Source organism: Macaca nemestrina, chromosome 1 (genome assembly GCF_043159975.1).
Source record: "Macaca nemestrina isolate mMacNem1 chromosome 1, mMacNem.hap1, whole genome shotgun sequence".
NCBI classification, from domain to species: domain Eukaryota; kingdom Metazoa; phylum Chordata; class Mammalia; order Primates; family Cercopithecidae; genus Macaca; species Macaca nemestrina.
In genome coordinates, this window is record NC_092125.1 from 136,089,431 (window position 1) to 136,106,416 (window position 16,986).

Below are 16,986 nucleotides of genomic sequence, written 5' to 3' on the forward strand. Positions count from 1 at the left end.
TTTATTAAAATACTACAATTTATTTACTCAAAATTATATTTAGGCTGTTTTTAATTTTTTGGTGTAATGAATATTTTTACTATAAACATACTTGCATAACTCTTTTTGTGAACATGTTTTCATTTCTCTTAGCTAGTACATAGGAGTATAATTTCTCAGTCATAAGGTGGATGCGTAAGTTTTACAAGAAGCTTCCAAACAGATGTCCAAAGTGGCTTTATTATTTCACAGTCCTACCAGCTGTGGGTGGGTGTTTGGTTCTTCTATGTTCCAGCCACCTTTTGATATTCTCAGTCTTTTTAGTTTCAGCTATTCTAGTACGTATGTATTGGTATCTCACTGTGATTTTAATTTTCATCTCCCTAATAAGATGATGTAACACTTCTTTATGTTCTTATTGGCCATCCGTATATCTTCCTCTGTGGAGTGTCTATTCAAATATTTTGCCCATTTTTTAATTTTTTAATTGAGTTTTAGGAGTTCTTAATGTATTCTGGTTATAAGTCCTTAGATCAGCAAAAGCATTTGACAAAATCCAAAATCCAAACATAATAATGGCCTTCAGCAATTCATTAATAGAAGGAAACGTCTACAAAAGTTCTATAGCTAGTATCATACTTAACGTTGAAAGGATAAATTATTTTCTCTTAAGATCAAGAGCTGGGCAAGAATGTCCATTCTTTCTACGTCTATACTTCTATTCAGTATTGTACTGGAAGTCCTAACCAGTGCAATAAGATCATAAAAATAAAGAAATGATATCTAGATTGGAAAAAAAATGGGCTTACACTCTCTTTATTTGCAGATGGTAAGATTGTATACATAGAAAATACTAAAGAACCTATAAATACACTATTAAAATAATAAGTGAATTTAACGAAGTTTCATAATACAAAAACAATATACAAAAATAGTTCTGTTCTACATGAACAATTGGAACAATGAACTGAAAATTAAAATTCTTACATGTCATTTACAATGGCATCTAAAAACTATAAAATACTTAGGAACAAATTAAAATATATGTAATATCTGCACTGAAAGAAGAATTGCTTTCACAGCCATGTGAATACATGAAGCCAACAAGCATATGAAAAGAAGCTCAGTGTCACTAATCATTAGAGAAATACACATAAAACCACATTCAGATACCATCTCTTACCAATCAGAATGGCTATTAATAAAAAGTCAAAAAATAATAGATACTGGTGAGGTTGCATAGAAAACAGAATGCTTGTACACTGTCCGTGGGAGTGCAAATTAGTTCAACCATTGTGGAAAGCAGTGTGTTGGTTCCTCAAAGAGCTAAAAATAGAACTGCTATTCTACCCAGCAATTCCACTGCGGAATATATACCCAAAGGAACAGAAATCATTCTACCATAAAGACACATGAACACGTATGTTTATTGCAGCACTATTCACAATAGCAAAGACATTAAATCAACCTAAATGGCCATCAGTGACAGACTGGATAAAGAAAATGTGGTACATATACACTATGGAATACCATGCAGCCATAAAAAGGAACGAGACTGTGTCTTTTGTGGGAACATGGATGGAGCTGGAGGCCATTATCCTTCGCAAACTTATGCAGGAACAGAAAACTAAACACTGCATGTTCTCACTCATAAGTGGGAGCTAAATAATGAGAATACATGGACACAAAGAGGGGAACAGCAAACACTGGGGCCTACTTGAGGATGGAAGGTGCAAGGAGGGAGAGGATCAGGAAAAAAATAACTACTGGGTACTAGGCTTAATACCTGAGTGACAAAATAACCTGTATAGAGAACCCCCATGACACAAGTTTACCTTTATTACAAACCTGCATATGTACCCTTGCATCTAAAATAAAAGTTAAGAACTGCTGAAGAAAAATTGAAGAACACTTAAATCAATGGTAAGATATATTAAGATGTTATTTCTCACTGGATTGATCTGTATACACATCATAATCCCAATCAAAATTCCAACATGTGTTTTTTAGAAATTGACAAGTTACGCTAAAATTTACACTGGAATTCAGACAAACTAGAATAGCCAAAACAATCTTGAAAAAGGAGAACAAAGTGGAAGGTGGGAGAATTTGTACTATCTGCCTTCAAGATTTTCTATAAATCTACAGTAATCAAGCAAGTGTGTTTGGGTGTCAGGGTAGACAAATAGATCAATGGAATGGATAGAAAGTCCAGAAATAAACCCACACATATACACTAAATTGATTTTTGACAGAGTTGCAAAAGCAATCCAATGGAGTAAAGAAAGCTGTTTCAATAAATAGTACTGGAATTAATGGATACCCATATTAAAAAATGAACCTCATATCTACCTCTCACAGGACAAAAAACTAATTTTAAATATATCATACAAAAAGTAAACTCTTTTATAAGGTAAGACTATACGATTTTTTTTTTAGAGTTTTAGATTCACAGCAAAATTGAACAGAAGGCATATATTCCTTGCCTTCAAACTGTACATTTTTAAAAGAAAACATTAAGTAAATATCTTTATAACCTTGGGGAAAGGAAAAATGTCTTGGACAGGATACCAAAAAAACACTAACCATACAAGAAAAAATAGATGAATTATGCTTCGTCGCAATTAACTTATGCTCATCAAAAGATACAATTTAAAAAATGAAAACTCAAGTCACAGATTGGGAGAAAATATTCATATACTTGTATCTCATGAAGAACTTGCACCCAGAATAAATGTATGATAATGTTTTCAAAATGTAAACTTTAATCATTAGAAAATTTAATTTTATCGATGAGTATATATAATCTTAAAATGGAAAATCTATGATGAAGACCTGCTGGTAGGCTCTTGCAGTTTACTCCTATGTGTCTATGATAACGTTTTTGGGAGACTTTTTTTTTTTACCGTAATGACTGTTCTTGGAGCTAACCCAGAAAAGAGGAGAAGGGAAGGGGATGAAAGCCATTTTTCTTCAAGTTCATTGTATGGCCGTGTATTTCTTGTCCATGTTATCTTCTCCCATTGCAGCTTTGTCCCCGCAGTTATTCTCCCTGGGACTGTCAGACAGTTACATTATATTGTTAGAAAAGTTCCAGATGATATTTACATTTCTATCAGTTATTTGGGTAATGATTTGATATAAAATATATTATTGAGGTCACTTTCTATGATTGTAGTCAGATCACATGAGGCTACATATTTTTTATTGTTTTAGTTCATTTCATAGGGCAGGAGGAAGGAAAATAAAAAACAAAACACCAGTCCCTGAAAGTTCAAACGTTCAAATTTATCAGATCAGAATGTATGGCATACATGTTATGGAGACTTAATCTACATCTCAATATCATCAGATGGTTTGAGTAATATCTTAAGTAGGATGCTGGAGTGTCAAATATCCTGTAAAAATAAGATAGACACCTGTTTTATAAATGGTGATTATTCCTCCTTAGAAGCAAAAAATGTTGGATAAAATTTGACAGCCCCATCTTGTTCTGAGCTTCTGATCGTCTCATCAGTGTGTGATGATCCCACAAATAAGTCAATGTGCTGTAGTCAAAAGCTTACCACAGAAGGAGAGTGCTTGGAACCCAGCAGGTCTGAGTTTAAATCCAGGCGTGATGCCTTACTACCGGGTGAGCTTGGAACAGCTACATGGATCCCACAATCCTCCATTTTGTAAAAGCAAACTGAGATGATGATAGCTATTTTGCAGTACTTTGTAAAGATTAGAAATCGTATATGTACACAGAAGTCTTCTGTGATAAAAAAGAGAAATCCTGTATCTAAAGTATATAGCATGTAGTTGTAAGCAATCAATACATGGCAGTTGCTATTATAAGTATTCGTAACATGGAGATGCATAGATAGATACGCAATTTGGGGTAATTCTGAATATGTGATATATTCATATCCAAAATATATTGGTAATATTGGGGTATATAGAAACATTTCAGCAATACTTATAAGTTGATTTCTTCTCTCCTTTGTGCAGATTTTTCAGGTGGTACTTACAAATTGTTTTTAGAAGTTCTCTTAACCTATTAATACCATGATTTTACTACCTTAGTTTTGTTTAATCTGATCAAAAGTTAGCATCTTTGTCTTTTGAAGCACGTCCTATCACGAAAAGCTTCTAAATAATTCAGAAGTGTTCACTTTCCAGGTAAAATGGAGATAAATTAATTAACTTTAGGTTTGGGCAGTGAACTGTCATAAGTAGTCCATCATTCTTCCTAAAATAGGCAGAAAGGAGGTGTCTACTGCTGTTGCCAAAAGTTAACATCTGAATTTAACATGAACCGTTAGTGGAGGGGCTGTTGGGAGTCCCTCAAGTTATGGGAAGAGGTAGTTTTGCATTGCTTATAACCAGAATAGCTTGTGAAGTCCTATAAGCCTCCCCAGCTTGGTTTCTCTCATCCCAGGGGTAAGTTGGTTCATTTTACAGCACAGCTCTAATCATTTGGTAGTACCTGCTGGGAGCCCTGTATAGAGGAAGCTTGTGATGCAAAGCCTAACCCAGCAGAGGTGTGTGATCAACTGTCAGTGCCTGCATGGACATTGAGATATAGGATGAGATAGTACAGAACATGGATTTCCACTTTCCTGTCTGAGTGTGGAGTACCAACAGGTCACCGGGTCTAGGAATTTGGGCAGCAATGTGCTTTTTGAATCTGTAGCCACTACAACTGCCTTATCACAATCCACCATTGCATGCCTGAAATAAAATGTAAACCATACAACATTTTCATTGTGATGTCATTCTCCCATAAGTTCCTTCCTTTTGTCCATCATGCATATACAAATTATGATTCCACATTTCTCCTTACTACATCAAATTGATATCTAATTGCCAAATACAAATGCAATTACTTCTTTTGTCACATCCATGGAGGTGGTTAGGTATAATTCCTCATACTTCATCCAATATAACTACTTTAATCAGAATGCACCTTATTAATATTAATTATATACTTAAAACTTGTATAAAAGTGCTTTTCATATTCAACACAAGTTGTCCACATTAATTCTGATGTTACTTTTAAACCATGAAAAAAAATGAGGATTGTTCTTGTTCTGGGTGGAGATTGAAGATTTAAAAAGAAATCGTTACTATATCCGTGTAAGTTAAAACTTGAATTCAAATTCTAGCTTTGAATTCATGCTATACCTTTCCTTCTATGATCTTTACAAAATCAGTGGACATTTATAGCAAACCAGTTAGCTTTGTTCCCAATCCTCATTTTATGGAGTAAAGAAAATACCTCTCTGTAATTTTGAGCTATGCCCCTGATACTCTTCCTGAGAAAAACATGTATTTGTTATATCTCCCGTTAAGCCTATCTGCTCACTTGAATAAAGGGAATATTAGTTTGAAGATATAATTTTCTGGTAATTATAGGAGTCAAAGGAGTCATTTTGATAATGTAAAGAGTCAACAGAAATTATAATTATATTGAGCTTTATGCCAATTTGTCCTCATCTAAGATTTCAGGGGAAAAAAATTGAAATGTCTGCTGTTTGGAATAATAAAAGGGGGATTTAATTTACCAAACAAAACAAACCATAATTAAATTTATTTTTAGCTTCAAGATGATATAGAACATAACTGATATTGAACCACTTTACCCAAACCCTGGGAGCTTAGGAAGAATAGGTGAGGATATCTTCAGTTGCCCTGAATAATTGGCATTCTCACACTTAACCAAATCAGTTTAGACATTCAGATGAAATATCCATCTCCTTTCCTTTTCTTCTTAGAAACCTGGTTACTCTATTTGGTTACCCATATTGATCTAGTTAACCACCTAATTATCAAATATCCACTCTATTTTGTGCAGTATAATCTTAAAAAGCAATGTTATTGGTAGCTCAAATCCATGCCCTATAATAGTTCTGTGCTTCTTAGTCACAGGTGACCCCTCGAAATGTGTCTGAGAAGATGTGACTACAACGTGCACAGAAAATGTGACTAATGTTACACTGAGAAGCCTTTGATTTGCAGCTTCAGGCACTGTTTGTGAAGTGCCTCATAGACTGGAAGTGCCCTGAAGCCTTCACTCCCAGCCCTTACACCATGCTGGCCACTCTGCTGTGGATTGTTTCACTGTCAAGACTGTGCCTTTTGAAGATTTGTTGCAATACATCTTTAAAGCATTTCGCTTGTCTTCCCTACTTATCAATTTTATCCCATTTCATCTCAAACTATAGAGCCTTTTCTAGGTCTTGTGCTGGCCGTTAGTCTCTTCATTTGCTCAGCCCAGCCCAGCTGAGCTGAAGAATGTCACCCACCCATGATCAGGCTATCGATCTGGGCGTCTTTCAAACCCTAAATGTTACCAAGTCTTTCTTTCCACTTAATGTAAGTCCCAAGTGAAACAAACAAAGGCAAACACATGGTATTTGTGGTAATCCAGTCCTCCTAGGAAAATAAAATGATTCCAGTGCTAATGTGTATAATCTTCACTGAGATATAGAGTAAGGCTGGAAGGCCATCTGACTGCATGCTTTTGGCATTTGTGGTAGATTTTGCTAGTGCTTGCTAATATTTTCTATTCTTTGTCCCCTCTGGTTTTATAAGACAGGCAAACCTCCATGCCCCTTGGTGTTCCATATAAGTAAGTGACTTACTTTAGTCAATGAAATGTGAGCAAAGTGTAGTGTATGACTCTTTTGGCTGGAAGCATTTAAGCACTAGCACTCAGTTCCCCCTACTCCCTTCCTCTGCCACGATGAACACTGAAGTCTCATGCTGAGATGGTGGCAACATAAAATGGATGGCCTAGATGGTCAGATACCATGTATTAGCACAGCTAGAGACACAGCAGACTTTTTTTGAGTAAGAAAGGAACTTTTATTTTGTTAAGCCACTAAGATTTAAGGGTCTATTATTAGCACAGTACAACCAGCCTATGAGGATTAATATAGAATTCCAGATAAATTGTAACTGTTTCCAGAGGGGTAGCCGGCTCTTTAGCCCTGTGAAAAATTATGAAATGGAAAAGTTCATTTGTATGGTTAGATTTTGTGCCCCCACCCAAATCTCATCTTGAATTGTAACCCCCATAATCCCCATGTGTCAAGGGTGGAACCTGGTGAAAGTTCATTTATATGGTTAGATTTTGTGTCCCCACCCAAATCTCATCTTGAATTGTAACCCCCATAATCCCCATGTGTCAAGGGTGGGACCTGGTGAAAGTTCATTTATATAGTTAGATTTTGTGTACCCACCCAAATCTTATCTTGAATTGTAACCCCCATAATCCCCATATGTCAAGGGTGGAACCTGGTGAGAGGTGATTGGATCATGGGGGCAGTTTCCTCCATGCTGTTCTTGTGATAGTGAGTATGTTCTCACAAGATCTGATAGTTTTATAAGGGATTCTTCCCTCTTCACTCTTCTCTTGCCTGCCACCATGTAAGATGTGCCTTTGCTTCCTTCTCGCCTTCTGCCACAATTGTAAGTTTCCCGAGCCCTCCCCAGCTGTGCAGAATTGTAAGTCAACTAAACCTCTTTTATAAATTACCCAGTCTCTGTTATATGTCTTTATAGCAGTGTGAGAATGGACTAATACACTCATTTTTTGTGTTCTTCACTTCCTATCCTGCACTCCTTCCCATCTGCAAGTAGCTGGTGCTGTAGTGCAGTTTCCCATTATATCACTCCACTAGTAGTCTGACCTCTCCTGTCAGAGTGCTCCAGGCTACCACATAGCCTTTCTTTCCATAACATATAGCTAAGATGTTTATTCCCTCATTGGGCCTATGCTATGGTCTGAATGTTTGTGTCCCCCCAAAATTCATTTGTTAAAATCTTAACTACCAAGGTGATGCTATTAGGAGGTGGGGCCTTTGGAAGGTCTTAAAATTAGTGTCCTTATAAAAGTGACCCCAGAGAGATCCCTTGCCCCTTCCACCATGTGAAGATACAGTGAGAAGGTGCCATCTGTATGGAAGCAGGCCATTCCCAGATACCAAGTCCCAGGGTCTCAATCTTGAACTTTCCAGCCTCCAGAATGGTGAGAAATAAATGTTTGTTGTTTATAAGCCACCAAGTTTATGGTATTTTATTGTAGCAGCCTGAACAGACTAAGACAGCCTGACTTTAAATCAGTTAGGAGGATATCCAGCAATTGGCCTCATCCAACTGTGGAACCAAGAAGAGTGTGCACCTTACTCATGGTTTCTGTCTTGTAAGCAGTAAGCCTTGGACAATATACATACTTTCTCTTAGCCCGTATTTCCTGATCCAAATATATCTTATAGAAATGTCAGAAAAAAAAAAAAGAAATAATAGTCCAAATTTCTTTTTCCCCTCACAGTTCAGGTTCTAGAAAATGTCATCTCTACTCACTGTCCTTCATTTCTTACTTGCTTTTCTGTCTTCAGCTAATCAAGGTTAGATTTCTACCCACTGGCAACCCCCAAAATCACTAAACATGCTCCTGCTAAAGTTGAGTTGTTTACTACTGATCACCCAATCCAGTAGATACTTCCCAGTCTTTATTCTGCAAAATCTGTGTTACATTCAACAACTGACTACTCCTTCATACATGAAATGTCTTCTTTGACTTTTAAACACACTTTTCTCCTATGTCTCTATTACTTTTTTCAAGGAAACAATCGTTAGTACCTCGTATATGCTGGTCATTATAGATGCAAACATTAATAATAATATAATTAATTGTGCCCTTAAAAGGATCACAGACTGTGTGGAAATTGAACACTTAAATAGTTATTTATAATATAGTGTGATAATTGCAATTATAGAGATACACACAGACAGCAGGGGAAGAGCTTGAGAATGTTCTCCAGGATAACCTGAAACAAAGTCTAGTAGGAGTGGGAAAAATACTCCAGGATAAGGCATAAAACTTGGCAAAGGCCTGGAGATAAACAATATTTCTGTGTGTGAAGAGAAACTTCTTGGAGTTAATCTTTTAGGACACCCCCCCCACACACACACACACACACACATTTTTGTCTCTTAAATACTGGTATTCCCTTGTTCCATCTGTGGCTCTTATATTACTGTATGCTCATTTGACTCCTGAAGCCAATTTGACTCTCTTTATTGTTATCTTCCAAATCTGTACTCTCACCAAAGACTTCCCTGTGGACCCTACACATTCCTATATCCAGCTTTCTGGTGGATTTTAATACCCAACATCCCAGTTCAGTGCTCTTTCTGCAACCTCAGAGTAAAACAACAGTAGTGATTATCCCTGACAATTATATAAGCACTTTATAATTTACAAAGCACTTTGGCATACATTATCTCACCAGCTGCTTCCTTAATGTAATAGCAGCAGTGGGCAAAAAAACCGTGTCACTGCCGACAGCTCTTTTCTGACCTTGGTCTCCCAGCCCCACCTACTAAAAACATGAGAGCATCTGGATGAGAGCTGATTAGAGCCTGGAAGCTGACCTTGTGTAGGGACCAGGGGAGCACGACAGCAGTAGTTGCCACCTCCACCTTCTCCATCTCCATAGGGGCAATAGAGCAATCCAGAGGTTTCATGGCAGAATGCGGGAGGCTACACAGAGCAGCAAGGCGTCTCATGGCCTGCCTAAGCAGAGGCTGACAGTGGTAGGCATCAGCTTGTGAGAGGTTAAGCGCTTATCCACTCTCGCCCCACTTTTCTGATTTCTCATTTCTTCCATGCATTAACTATCATTTTGAAAGTTTCAGTGGGTTAATTAAATTCTTCTAGTGTTGATGCTAAGAAAGCTGAAATATTTTCAACTGAGATTGACACTACTCAAGACATAGGCTTCACTGATGTTTGTTCAGTAACACTCCAATATGTCACAGGATTGCCGAGAGAACATCTGAGAGCTATAATGAGCTAAAAGTCAAGTACAGGGGAAAATGTGTTCCAGACTGCTGCAGATGTTCTCAAATCAAATCATAGTTCTGTGAAATGCCATATAGAATATTCAGCTGTTGAAAGATGCAACACGAAAGGACAGTTCAATTGATTTGCACTGTATTTAAAAATTTTATGTAGCCTAAATTATGTGAAATGGTTTTTCCCACTTTTGAATCAATTAATAAGAGATGCACTTGATTCTAATGAGCTTCAAGGATGATTTTTTGGGCTAAGAGGTACGGATTAGTTGGTTTAGGTAGGAGCTAAGGCTTATAGAAGAAGGTGGCAGTTGAATAAGGGAAATAAAGTATAATTGAGAAGCAGACCCTTGCCTTTATTCTTCCTTTGTTGCTTTGGCACCAAAATGGAGAAGACTTCTGTTGAATGAATTCACCAAGATTCTGATAAGGCTGTCTGTGGTACCATGTTGATAGTGGTTCATTCTGCCCCTCCTGAGAAACCCAAAGGAAGTTTACAGGAGGAGACCAAGGAAATGTTTTGGTAGATGCATCTGTTGACATAATCAGCTTATATTTCATCACACAGGTGACCTTGCACATCACCATAATTTTGGTAGTCTGTCCTTTGATTGGGAATAGTATTCTCTTACATGAAGAAAAGCACTGAACAAGAACTGACAACCTAGGTAAAAGAGAGAAAAATGCTTAGGTGAGATTAGAAAGTACGGTAGAACACTACAATGAGATATTACTTCACACCCACTGGAATAGCTAATGTTCAAAATACTGAAAACATCAAATGTTGGCAAAGATATTGAGCAGCTTGAAAATTCATACATTGCTAATGAGTATATAAAATGGTACAACTACTTTGGAAAACTCTCCAGCAATTTCTTATAAGACCCAACAATTCTACTCCTAGGTATCTTTCCAAGAGAAATAAAAGCACATATCCATAAGGCTTTGAGTTAATTGAATCTCACAAACATGTGAGGGAAAGAAACCAGAAACAAAAGAGCAGTTACCAAATAATTTCATTTATGTGGAGTTTAAAATGGGAGTAGCAAGTCTACATTATTTGAAATCAAGACAGTAGTTTTCTCCAGTAATATTTTTATCCTATATCTCAACTGGGATGGTAATTTTGTGAATGTGTATATTTGTCTAAAATGTAGCTGTATACTTAAAATGTGTGCATATTATAAATACTGCATATTATAAATACATATTATAAATCATACATATTATAAATACATTGTTAATTTTTTCAAGAAATGCAAACTCACTCTGAAAGAAACTACAGGATAAGCATTTGGTAATATTTCTAGGGACAAAATAAGACATATCATATAAGAAATACCAAAGACATTTTTTATGCCCAAATTACTTTTAATCAGGTAGCCTTTGGGAACTAAAAACCTTATGAAGTTAACTACTGGAAAAGAATAGCTGGTACCTAGATAAAAATCTTGGCTGGAAACCGGCTTAAAGAAAATGAATGGCTAGGGGCATAAACAAATGCATTTTACTCTGCCAACTTGCCAGCAGCTGGGTGTGGAGTTGGAAGACTTTCGGCCTTTCACATCAGGGAGGCTGGCTAGAACCTAGAAACAGAGAAGGGGCACATCTGCTCCTTGAGGAGCGGAGTAGGTAGTGGATGTGGTGTCACAACTCAAAGGAGAAGCTGCTTCTTAAAAATGGAAAATTTGATTAGGTCTTTTGGTAGGCCTTCCATTTGCTTTGCTTTGTAGGATCAGCCAGTGCCTGCAGCCTCCGTTAACAAAAGCTGGCCTTGCCTGAGGCCAAAGCTTCCAGAACAGAACCTTAAATTGATTGCTGATAGGATATTACATGCAGGGCTGGACTCTCTTGCCCTAACGTCCTACCTACCCTTATACAAACAAACCCAGTGGGAAATTTGTCTGGAAACTTTAAATCAAATACATTTCTAATGCTTTAATATATGCATTGACATTTTGTCTTGTAATAGCATTATTATTAATGGATAATAAAATTATAACATTTATAGAACTGAAGACCAAACACTCGAGGTTGAATTCCCATTCACTCTGGGTACACTTTGTGCATTTTGTAGGGCATTAGTATTGCAAATTGGTAAAGAGTCAAAAACTATATTTTCATTCTGCCTATATTTTTGTATTCAGGTTTCTGCCTTTGTACTTCCTATTATCTAGGATGCCACTCCTAAAAAACTGTAACTGGAAACAAGTATCACACATCTTTTCTGAACTCACATAATTCTGGACAGATTTTGGTTTTTGGTACTAATTAGAATTTATTTTACATATCCCTGCCTCAGAAACGTTAGTGTTTGGATTTTAATCATTTAAATAAACACCTATGCATTCAACAAATATTGAGTATTCCATGCCAGGCACTGCAGTAGATAACTGAGATTGAGTGATGAATAAGATAAACTCTTTATCATTGATGATCAATGGTATATATATATATAGTAATAAACTCTAAATACTTTACATAATTGTGTATATCTTTTGTATACGTGTGTGTGTGTGTGTGTGTATATATAATAGATATACTCATTTTACAAAGGTAAAAACTGAGGTTAAAGAGGTTTAGCTATTTATTAGTGGAAGCGGGATGCAAACCCAGTTCTTTTATTGCAAACACTGTGCCTGTAACCATTCAATTACCGCTCCTCAACATAACTGCTATTATGCTATCAGAGTTATGGAATTAGAAGGAAACAAGTGTCCATCTCAACCTGGGGCATCAGGAGCATTTGGGAGGCAACAGATGAACTGAGTCTTGAGGGATGAAAACACTATAAGGTTTATGTAAATGTCCTCATTAATTCCATTCTATAGGCAATGGCTGGCTCTGGCTAAATGATCATTTGTGAAAATTGCTACATTTTTATTTATAGTAGAGAAAGAGTTACAAATCTGTTAGATAATTAATTCCTTCTCCCGATAGGGCACAGGCTTCATTCTTAGTTTGTGCTTTTGGGTGTTGTTGTCTTTTAGCATAAATCCTATCAAATCTTTGTGAGTTTTGCTTTTACATTTCCTTCATCTGTGACGAGAAGATTCTATTAGCAACCCTGGCACCTTCCATTAAAGTCTACAACTTCCAACTGCCAGGAAGGGATAATGAAGTGATAAATTTAATTTGATACCAAAATATGTAAGGCAGAGATATCTAAGTGAATTTATAGCATTAGCTATGTCTTTCCTCTTAGCATTAACAAAAGTTTTATGGCAGGTTATCAAAATCAGTGCAATAAAAACAAATTCATATGAATTCCCGTACACAGAAATCAGATCTATACTTTGTATCAAATCATGTCTTTCCCTCCTCTTGACATTTTTGGACTCGTCAGAACCTAATAGGAGTTTTAAGTATTTTATTACTTGAAGGATGACAAAAAACACTGTTGACCAGCTTGTGAAGCATTTTTTACTCATTAATATATGCGTTCTGGAGTTTATAAAATCAAAATCTCCTTCTCCCCACTGGCTAGAGACCAGAAAGCCTATGAAGAAAGATAACACCTTCAGCGATGCCTACACTTGTGACAATGAGGGCGTTTCAAATTCTGTGGGAGGGAAAATCCACTTTCACCTGGATTTCTTAACTCTTTGTATCATGGTCATAAACATAAAAATTCTTTTTGCTTATTTGCACCCTTATGCTTTGTCTAAATACTAACATTTCCACATCAAGATCCCTTTGTTTTAGTGAGCTTTATCTTACACCTTTATCTTTGTCTTTCCATATCTTAGCATTACAATTAATATTACTATTCTAGTGACAGGTGATGCCTGTAAACTGCACCCACAGAATGCACAGCCAGGTGAAGTTCTGCTTTTTCCATGCAATGATGTATGTGTTCATCCTATAAAACAGACAAAACTGTTAGAATCAGTTTATGAGTATAAGGTTATTTGTCCAAGGAAAAGTAGAATTGATAATCATGATAATGATAATACAAATTAAAAACCTTCAATGGTTGTTATTTGAGGGCATTTTATGTTATCTACTTTAATCTTACAATGATTTATGTAAGGTATGAATTGTTATTCTCTATGCTGTTGAGAAAAGGAAGGCTTAGAGGGATTAGGAAGTTGTCCCAGGTCCCATGCTGGAAAGAGCAGAGGCAGCATTGTGGTCCTGATCTGTGTGCTCACAGAACCTCCACACTTGACTACTACATTCTACCACCTCTACTTGTCATCCTGTCCAGAGAGAATCATTGTTTTTAATGCTTGGGATTTGATTCTGAGTTGGCAGAGAGCAGATTAAGATTTTACTAATCTGTGGGCAAGATTGTTGAACATTTTACCTCTTTCCCAGTGACCTATGACAGTCAGTTGTAGTAGAAATAATACAATGCTCACTCACCTGTATTCAGTGAACTTAGGATAAATTACTGCTTTTGCAGGCATGCCACCTTCTTTCCTCAACCTTTCATTATTGGCATCAAGTCACATTGCCATCCTGGGCTGATGCTTACCATGGACCTTCTGTTTACTGACAGAGATCACAGGTCCGACTCTGTCTTCCTCCTTCTGTTCTGCCTGTACATGTTATATTACTTGACTTCTAGCTCTTCTACAACAAATCCAATTTGGGTTATGACTTCATGTATTTATTTATATGCATATATTTTCCCTACCAATGCCTCAATTAATCTAGTTTTTCTGGTCTGTTGATTATGTCTTTGAAAGTATTTAAGATAGGCCAGGCAGAGTGGCTCATGCCTGTAATCCCAGCACTTTGGGAGGCCGAGGTGGGTGGATCATGAGGTCAGGAGTTCAAACCAGCCTGACCAACGTGGTGAAACCCCGTCTCTACTAAAAATACAAAAATTAACTGGGTGTGATGGCGCGAGCATGTAATCCCAGCTACTCAGGAGGCTGAGGCAGGAGAATAGCTTGAACCCGGGAGGCGGAGGTTGCAGTGAGCCAGGATCATGCCACTGCACTCTAGCCTGGGCCACAGAGCGAGACTCTGACTCAAAATAAAAAATTAAAAAAAAAAAAAGAAGAAGAAGAAGAAAGTATTTAAAATAAAGAGAGCCAGAGAATAATGAAGAAGAGAAGACCTTCAGGCAATGGGGAGAAACCTGATCCTGAGGTCTGCATAGATCCCTGCGAATTGCCTTGTTCTCTCTAGCTTTGGGCCTTCCCTTCATCAGCTGCATTGCCTATGTAGATGTGTATGGTTGCCTGGCTGCATGCCCAGCAAACTGTTGATGTGAACATTGCCTTCTGTCTCTCTTCAGTCATCTCAATTTCATATAAAATCAGCTATCTAGGCAGTAACTGAGTACTGGAATGGGCTTCAGATTCCACTATAGTAAGCAACCTTCAATTGGCTTATAATTCTTATTACTGTCCAGGGTACCAAGCAATGACTGAATGATTTACACTTAATAGCAAGGAAAACCCTAGATATACCTGCCAGGGACCTTAGAGTGTCTTCATCACAACTGCAGGTGAAGTTTCCATTCACACAGTCCTTACTCAAGCATTATAATGTATGCAGTTCTGCAAAGGACCAAGAGAAAACTTAAGAGGGGCATCTGAAAGTATTCTAGATCTGTATGTGGATTCTTTCCCCTGCCTTTGTAATGCTAATATATTTTCTGTATGTATGCCTGCGTATTTCTCTCTGGAAGTTCCCTAGAGGATACCTGGCCTCATACTCTTGCACCAAAGAAGAATTCCCAGAATAATGATCTAAATATTTATCTACTCCTTAGTTATTTATTGAGTGTCACAAGGTATAAATACCTGGGTTGGGGTGAAGTGAGATGAGGCAGTAGAAGGGATGCAGGTGGAGATGGAAAGCTCCACGGATGTTTCTGAGTGATTCCAGTGTCATGAGCATAGAATGTCAGCAATCCAAGGCAGAGCATAAGTGAGCATACAGCAAGAGTTACCAGAGGATTTTTGAAGTTTTCATTTATTATGCTAAATATGTATAGCATGCAGATTAAAACAACATGGCTAGTTCGGTAGTGATCAAATGTGACAGGTTGCTAGTAAAGTTTATTAAAAGAGGAAAGTGTCTGGTGAGCCGAGATCGCACCATTGCACCCCAGCCGGGGCAACAAGAGCAAAACTCTATTCCAAAAAAATAAAATAAAATAAAAATTAGCCCAATACATCAAAAAAAAATCTAATCAATTATCATGGGCATTTGTAAGCACATCTTCATACTAAGGGCATTTTCTCTCAAGTATTTCGCCTTGGAAAGAAACAAATGCTCCTTCTAAGACAAAATGTAAAGAGAATGCTAATATGTAAACATTTGGAGTTGGAAAGAAAAGAATACATTATGGATGACTGATATCATTGGTAAATATTGACATTTTAGAACACTCTGATGAAAATGGTAATGATTAGACCATTCCGTAGAGAAGTAAATGTAAAACTGTAAAATGTTTATAGGTAACACAAAGTAAGTAGAACTATTAATATTTCACCAAGAAGAATCATCAGTTTGATTATTCTTCTTGAGCAAAACAAAATCACTGCTGGGTACAGTGGCTCACGCCTGTAATCCCAACACTTTGAGAGGCTGAGGTGGGTGGATCACTTGAAGTCAGGAGTTCGAGACTAGCCTGGCCAGCATGGTGAAACCCCATCTCTATAAAAAAAATACAAAAATTAGCCGGGTATGGTGGTGGGTGCCTGTAATCCCAGCTGCTCAGGAGGCTGAGGCAGGAGAATTGCTTGAACCCATGAGGCGGAGGTTGCAGTGAGCTGAGATCACGCCAGTGCACTGTAGCCTGGGTGACAGAGTGAGAGTCTGTCTCAAAAAAAAAATTACTAAGTGGAAATTGATGCCCTATATCTATGTGAGCAAGCATAGTCAGGTATAGTGCCTAATCACGTTAAATGCATTTTTATCAAAGGGAAAATGTGAATTCTGAAAATTTATGAATATTGAAGTTCAGTTTGGTCATCTAGAGTATATCATCTAGAGTATATCATTGGTTAAAAAAAATCCAAATAAGGAAAAGTAAGCAATGTACCTTTAGAAGCAGGATTTGTGTAAAGCAATGTATGTGAATACGGATAGGGAGAATGAAAATTCAATGAGAATAACTCATACCAGATGAACATACTGTCCTCTTTTAATATGTTTCTAGGGAATAGATAACAATTTTCACCCAACTCTTAC

General features: G+C 37.1%; 1 protein-coding gene and 1 long non-coding RNA gene across 7 annotated transcripts in view; one reads left to right on the plus strand and one right to left on the minus strand.

The window, feature by feature from the left end:
* Positions 1-16,986, plus strand: part of LOC105485445 (dihydropyrimidine dehydrogenase) — an 875,814-nt gene that overhangs the window by 762,132 nt on the left and 96,696 nt on the right. The gene's annotated exons all lie outside the window — the stretch shown is intronic.
* The window catches only part of LOC112427362 (uncharacterized), a 137,001-nt gene continuing 121,478 nt past the window's right edge, over positions 1,464-16,986 (minus strand). The window contains exon 3 of the long non-coding RNA XR_003018888.2: positions 1,464-10,492. This is a non-coding gene — a long non-coding RNA (uncharacterized lncRNA). The remainder of the gene's footprint in view (positions 10,493-16,986) is intronic.